At 45.4% G+C, this 7,500-nt stretch overlaps 1 protein-coding gene across 1 annotated transcript in view; it reads left to right on the top strand.

Moving 5' to 3' along the window:
* LOC134097393 (MAM domain-containing glycosylphosphatidylinositol anchor protein 2-like) overlaps window positions 1-7,500 on the top strand; it is a 197,724-nt gene that overhangs the window by 165,633 nt on the left and 24,591 nt on the right. The window lies entirely within an intron of this gene.

Raw genomic sequence — 7,500 nt, 5'->3', positions numbered from 1 at the left:
ATCTTCGCCGGGTTCAACAGTCAAACGTATGTTTTCCGTGAAATTAGTTCACGATATGAAACTGTAGAATGTATACTGTCGAATTATGCGAAAACCTGAAATTCAACATTTGAACCCGGAAGTTTGTTTATTGTGGATTTTCTCTAAATAGTGTTGTGCGACAAGCGACTGATTTCGCTTTGCAGGGTCACATGTGTCTTCTGACTTCAGTCCTCTGCTGTGTGTATGGGGGTCCTGATTTGTGATTGGTCGTGTTTAGCAGTTCTGTATTCTGATGGCGCGTGTGTTTAGCAGTTCTGTTTTGTGAATGGTCGCGTTCAGTATCTGTGTTTTCTGATGGTGTGTGTTTAACTGTTTGCGTCACTGCGTCACACATGTTATTCCTTATTTTTGTAAGTTCTTTTGGATAAAAGTGTCATACCAGACACACACACACTCACACTCACACTCACACTCACACTCAGGCACTCAGCACACATGTACTGTACACTGAGCATGTTTAAATGCACTGCTGATGTTCTGTCCTGCTCACTCCTGAACTGTAACATGTGTGATGCAGTAATAGGACTGCTCTGTAACCAGCTGGAGCTGCTACTACATGTAGGTGTTTTAGTGAGATGCTTAGCTCTCTTCCGGCTCTCACTCTCATATTGCAGCACACCTTAGAAAGCTTAGCACTGTCACAGTAAGACCCAGCGGCCAGCGAGAGAGAGAGAGAGAGAGAGAGAGAGAGAGCCACAGGCTCTGATTGCCAATCTTTTCTGTAAGTTCAGGCATTGGGAATTGAAAAGAGAAGAAGAAAAAGGGGAAAAAGAGAGAGAGAGAGAGAGAGAGAGAGAGAGAGAGAGAGAGAGAGAGAGGGCAGAAGGGAGCGAGGGAGAGAGAAAGAAGAAGGTAGGAAAAGAGATATAGAGACTTACAGGTCCTGATAGCCCACATCTAATCCCTGTAGCTTCAGCCACTGAGGACCGAAGGCAAGAGAGAGCCACAAAAGAGACAGGGAGGAGAGGAGAGAGATGGAGAAAAAGAGGAGAGGATTGAAGGAAGAGTGCCCCTTTTTGCTCTCCACTGTACACACAGGTATGGAGGGATGCAGAGGAGAGTCCTGAAAGAGAGAGAGAGAGAGAGAGAGAGAGAGAGAGGGAGAGAGAGAGAAAGGTAAAAGAGACATACAGAAGTCCTCAGTGGCTGGCATTCATCCGTGTAATGTGATCTTCATTCAGTACCACGGCTCATCTGCTGAATATGTTAGAACTGACCCAGCTCAACTCTCTGACCAAGAAACCCCTTGTGCACAGTCTGGGAGAGAGAGAGAGAGAGAGAGAGAGAGAGAGAGAGAGGGAGAGAGAAGGAGAGAGAGAAGGGGGAGAGGAAGAGAAGGAGGGCGTGAATCCCAACCCTTTCCGTTCAACTCTCTGACCAAGAAACCCCTTGTGCACAGTCTGGGCGAGAGAGAGGGAGAGAGAGTGTGTGAGTCCTGACCCCTATGCACAGTCTGGTCTAGAGAGAGAGAGAAGGAGAGAGAGAAAAGGAGAGAGAGAAGGAGAGAGAGGAGAGCGTGAATCTCGACCCGGGCCTCCTCTCTGTTCAACTCTCTGAATGAGAAACCCCTTGTGTACAGTCTGGGTGAGAGCGAGAAGGAGAGTGTGAGTTCTGACCCTTATGCACAGTCTGGTCTAGAGAGAGTGAGAGAAAGAGAGAGAGAGAAGGAGAATGTGAATCCTGACCTGGGTCTCCTCTCTGTTCTCTAAACTCTCTGAATGAGAAACCCCTTGTGCACAGTCTGGGAAGCAGACAGGAAGGTGGGAGGTGAGAGAGGGAAGGGGGGAGTGTGGGAGGAGAGAAAGATAGAGGGAGAATAAAGGAGGAGAGAAAGACAGACTGATGGAGAAGGGAGGGGTAGAGGAAAGATGAAGTGAGGTGTAGCTATGGTGAGTGTTGTGATGGTGATGGTGTTGTGATGGTGTTGTGATGGTGGGGTGTAGTGATGGTGCAGTGTTGTGATGGTGTAGTGATGGTGAGGTGTTGTGATGGTGATGTGTTGTGATGGTGATGGTGTAGTGATGATGAGGAGTTGTGATGGTGTAGTGATGGTGAGGTGTAGCTATGGTGAGGTGTTGTGATGGTGAGGTGTAGTGATGATGAGGAGTTGTGATGGTGAGGTGTAGCTATGGTGAGGTGTTGTGATGGTGTAGTTATGGTGAGGTATTGTGATGGTGAGGTGTTGTGATGGTGTAGTGATGATGAGATGAGGAGTTGTGATGGTGTAGCTATGGTGAGGTGAGGAGCAGTGCTGTGGTACAACACTGTGGTGTGGTGGGTGTGGTTTTAGTTTTATTTTGTGGACAAATTAAAGTGAAATGTGTTTACAGAGGGATCTATGGAGATCATTCCATAGATCTGAAAAACCATCAACAATTTAGCTTTTTTTTCCCTCAAACTCTGTGCCCGAAATTTTTTATGCACACACATACACAGACACACGCACGCACACACACATGCACACACACACACACACACACACACACACACACACACACACACACACACACACACACACACACACACACACTCACAAACATACTCAAGCATCCAGTAACGAATGAATTGACATGCACGCAGGCACATACACATTTCACTGTGCTGTGCTACAGTGTTGTGCGGTGGCGGTGTGGTGTGAGGGGGAGAGGCGAGGCGGGGAGACGAGAGCTTCACAGCAGCATGTCGAGCAGACGGCTCCGCTCCACCGCATTGTGCCTGCGCTGCTCCGGCTCAGCATCGGGTCGGGCCTGACGAGAGCACCAACCCCACCCCCCCCCCCCCACCCCTCCACCCCCCCATCGCCCATCCACCCACTCGCCACCCGCCCGCTCTCACTCCCAGCCCCATCAAATCATTATGATCTTCAGCGTCTCAGCGCAGCCTTTGAGTTAGCAGTTAGCACCGAGGCCTGGTGGGCCCACGCCTCAATAATGGATGATCCAGTGTTGTGGGGCGCCGGTCGGCGTGGTGCGCTGCGGTGCGGTGCTGTGCCGAGACCGTTGGAGAGGCAGGCAGCCTTTGAATGGAGAACGAAGGCTTAGTTGAAAGGCTCATTTGAAGCCCCCACAAAAGCTCCAATCAACTGCACCATCAGACGCTACAAACCAGGCAGCAAGCAGCTCTACTCATACAAACACACACGCACACACACACACACACACACGCGCACGTACACACACACACACACACACACACACACACACACACACACACACACACACACACACACACACACACACACTCACACTCACACACAGACATATACATGCACATAAACACACACACATACACACATAAACACACACACACACACACACACACACACATGCTCCCTACCTCTTCGCCTCTTTCATTTCCACCACTGTCTTGCTGGCTGGCTCTCTCTCTTCTCTTCTCTCTCTCTGTCACTCTCTCTCTTCTCTCTCTCGCTCTCTTCTCTCTCTTTTCTCTCTCTCTATGTCTCCCCCATCTCTGCCCAGTATGTGTTTCTCCTACTCACTCAATAGATCTGTCAGTCACGAGCAGATTGCTGGCCAAGGTTACTCTGAGAGTGATCAATACTCACCACATAATTGCACATAGGCATTCTGTTTCTGTGATTCTGTGATTCTGTGTGTGTGTGTGTGTGTGTGTGTGTGTAAGCGAGAGTGAGAAAAGAGTATAATTCCCATGCTGCTTGTGTTGTTTTAAAATGTGCATGAACCGACTCTTGCCGTCAGAACAGATTGTGCGGCACTGAGCTCAGGGTGGCAGAACAATACAAAGAAACAGTGTGGGGAGATGTGAACTGAACCGTAATTATGGAGAAGGACGGGGGAAAGGCATCAGAGATAAATGTAAAGCAGATGAAATGGTAGCCAAGAGAGAAAGAGAGTGAGAGAGACGCAAGCACTCTTTGCGTCAGAGCTGCAGATGTTTAATAAGACTTAAAGTGAGGTAATTAACTCATTACAAGCTCAGTGGTTAATTGAAACTCCAGACAGTTAACTGTGACCTGAAAATTAACAGCAGAATTCACATGACACACTCCATACCCTTGCAATATGCATTAAAGGTATTAGGGGAGAGTGACAAATGGCTTGAAATTGCCACGCTAGCTATTTCACCTCGGCACAGACTAAATCAGCATCTTGGATCATGCTGCTGCCGTTTTGGCATCGGAAGCTATGAAGAGCCAATCACCTGACCTGCAAGTGATATTGATGACCAGGGACCACAGTATAGCCAAATCCATTCCACACTGATTGTCCACACACACAGGTGTACGAGTGAAACCAGCCAATGGGAAGCAAATATCTGAGACCGCTCTACACCTTCTATTGCATCATCACTCTGTGTTGACGTCAGGAGGGTCAGGGTTTGGAGGACTATCTGGCCAATCAGATGCCACAATACTGGAGGATGCTTAAGTGTGCTGTCTGTAGATTCGATTCAATTCAATTCATTAGCAAAAGGACAGCGCAGATGCCTGCCAGAGGCCAGCCATTCCAAAACTTTATGTATAGGACAGGGGTAGGGAGTTTTTTGAGATGCAGTCAGATGTCAAAGACTGAAGAGGGTGGCCAATGATTTTAGAACATTATGTACACAATGCTCTGGAGATGTGTCTTCTTAGTTTTGATTGAGAGGGAGTGAAACCAGCATATAGATAAAAAGGTCAGTATACTTTCAATAAATGATTGGTGGATATTCCCATGGGCTTATACTGTAGTTTCCAAGCTATGAGGATCAGCCAATCCACATGGACTACATAATGTGACACCTACTGTGCTCATATGCCGAGAAAATCTGAAAAGGGAGATTTCACTCTTTGGATGAAAAGGCATAACAGCAGTGAGGTCTGGTGTAGTTTTGGGGATATATTTTCTCATAATGGAATCCTATGGGAGGAGTGGCAGTATCAAGTGTCAGAAACAATCTCCTGTTTTGCAAAATCAGACTACTGTTGTGATCTTGATGGTTGCCCTGTATCTCATGCTTCCTACAGTGTAGTCAATTCTGATCTAAGTTCTAAGTCTAAGTTTTGTGACATGTGACAGTTCTACTCCGTATAAATGAATGAGAGTTGTTTATGTTCAGCTCAAGCTCACTCTTTCTAAGTCTAATTATTACAGTACCTCCATGGTTCACATAGAGGTTCTGCTATAGAAATTGCCACCCCAAGCCAATTAGTGGGAATGGGAGCGTATTATAAAACCCTTCATCAGCAAATCTACATCAATGAAGGTTAACAGTCCTGTGCAATATATGATTTGCTCCTATGTAACAGCTTAATGGCTGTACGTATTTGTTTCAATAGCATAGCAATGAAACTGACATTAGCAGAAAAACCACAGTACATCGAACAATGGTAGACATACATAATGCACCATATGTACGTAGGTCTACATAATATAGTGAATGAAAAAGTAAGCATCAATAAAACATGAGTTTCAGCTCTATACAAACATAATGAAAGAAGTACAGAAGAAAGAAATATCTTATAGGGTCTCCAAAATGTATATTTTATGGCGTTTTCAATATTTATCATCTTCATTATTTCAGTGAAAACAACTGACATCAATTTTCCTTTTTCCGGCAAGGCTATCCCAAGGCTCACTGCTGCTTTGCACACTGTCCCTTCAGTAAGAGTGCCCTCCATTGCCATGATGGTGACCATAAACAGGGGAGACTATAACAGAATGGTAGGGCAGTGGGGACGGTTCTGCTTGGGAAAGGAACAGAATTACAGATGCTAATTGGCTGGGGATGGAGATGGAGATCGGTACAGAGAAATATTCTGTGCGTATCGCCAGGTATATGCTTTTGCTGTTATGCCAGAAAGACTGAGATGTACTGTACACACAAACAGGCCAACATTTTGGGTTCACAACACTATCAAGGTTTGAGAGTGCAAAGACAAAAAAGGCCAGTGAGCCCAAGAGAAAAAGAGACCAATCGAGGAAGAGCCACGTCAGAAGCAGTTTGAAGGGCATTTCATATTTTTTTATCCAACATACCTTACTTGTAAACACCAAAAACACTCTGTGTAGCTAGCACAGAATAGCTAGGTCATTAACTGAAATATTTTTACAAATTCTGTTAAAGCTTGTTGGTGGCAGGCTAGTTTTCTTTTTGCCATCATATGACCATGGAAATGCATTTAAAGATGGCCTACAACTATCTACAAAAGCACCCATTAAAAACGTGAATAATGTTCAAGGTTTGCTACTTTTCAAATGGAGTTTTTCAAGTTCAACAAGTTCAAACCGTCAAACTCTAAAAGGCATCTTTAGACATACAGTATGCACATGTTATGGCCCCTCATATCAAAGTAAAAATGTGAAAACACTCTTAAAATGAATGTGTTGGAAACAACACAGTGTGAGGTGTTACCAACACATTGCTTTTGTTATTTATTACACACCGTGTGTTGAAAATAGCACAACTTGTGTTGTTTTTTTTAACACATCTCTGTGTCCAGATAGGGACAACACAGTTTGTGTTGTTTCCAACACATTCGTGCAGTGAGTGAGTGCAGTGAAACAATTGTACTGCATCTTACTGATTTGCACCAGACCAGTGTGCCTGAGGCAAAGCTTCAGTGGAACCTTTTCTGGACTTCTCTGGACTCGGAACATACGTGGGGCACATTGCCATGGAGATTTAAAGCCCCTATTAAAGCCTCACTTTAGGTGAGAACTTCTTCAAACACCTGTGTGTGTTTCAGACCCCTCTTTGTGTGAGCAGTCAACTCAAGCCGCAGGTGTACACACAAAAGTATTTCTAATGCCCATTTTTAAAAAAAGCTATGGTGAGGATTGCCACTTAACCAAGATGTTGTCTGTTGGTTTTAATTCAGTGGGAATATACACTGATATACAGTAAATGTTAATTTCTCAACTTGATAAATGCTCCAATATGCTGCTACACCCACAGTCATACAACATGGCTCCAACGACAACCTTCTGCTTGCTGATGGTTCTGACCACTGGAGTTTGAGCTAAAGGCTCCACTTAGAGCTTGCTAATGGTCTTTGTCACCGTGACAGCACAACTGTTTTTTCCCTGTCATGGGGGGGCAGTAAAATGACAGCTTGAAATACGTGTCATGTGTCATAAATAAATCCAGTGAAATCTGCTGTGCCATGTCCACACTCTGGTGCTGTGTACGTGTTGTGTGTGTGTGTGTGTGTGTGTGTGTGTGTGTGTGTGTGTGTGTGTGTGTGTGTGTGTGTGTGTGTTTGAGAATCGGGTGTGTGGAGAGGGGCTGCATATTTGCCCAGAAAGAATGTAGGACAACTACAGAGGCTTAGTCACACACACACACACACACACACACACACACACACACACACACATACTGTACACACACACATATGTTCTGTGATCTGTGTGTGTGTGTGTGTGTGTGTGTGTGTGTGTGTGTGTGTGTGTGTGTGTGTGTGTGTGTGTGTGTGTAATCGCTAACATGGCAACC

The sequence above is a fragment of the Sardina pilchardus genome, chromosome 12 (genome assembly GCF_963854185.1).
Source record: "Sardina pilchardus chromosome 12, fSarPil1.1, whole genome shotgun sequence".
In the NCBI taxonomy this organism is placed as follows: domain Eukaryota; kingdom Metazoa; phylum Chordata; class Actinopteri; order Clupeiformes; family Clupeidae; genus Sardina; species Sardina pilchardus.
The sequence above is the reverse complement of the archived record's forward strand: the minus strand, read 5'-3'. Positions and strand labels throughout refer to the sequence as shown.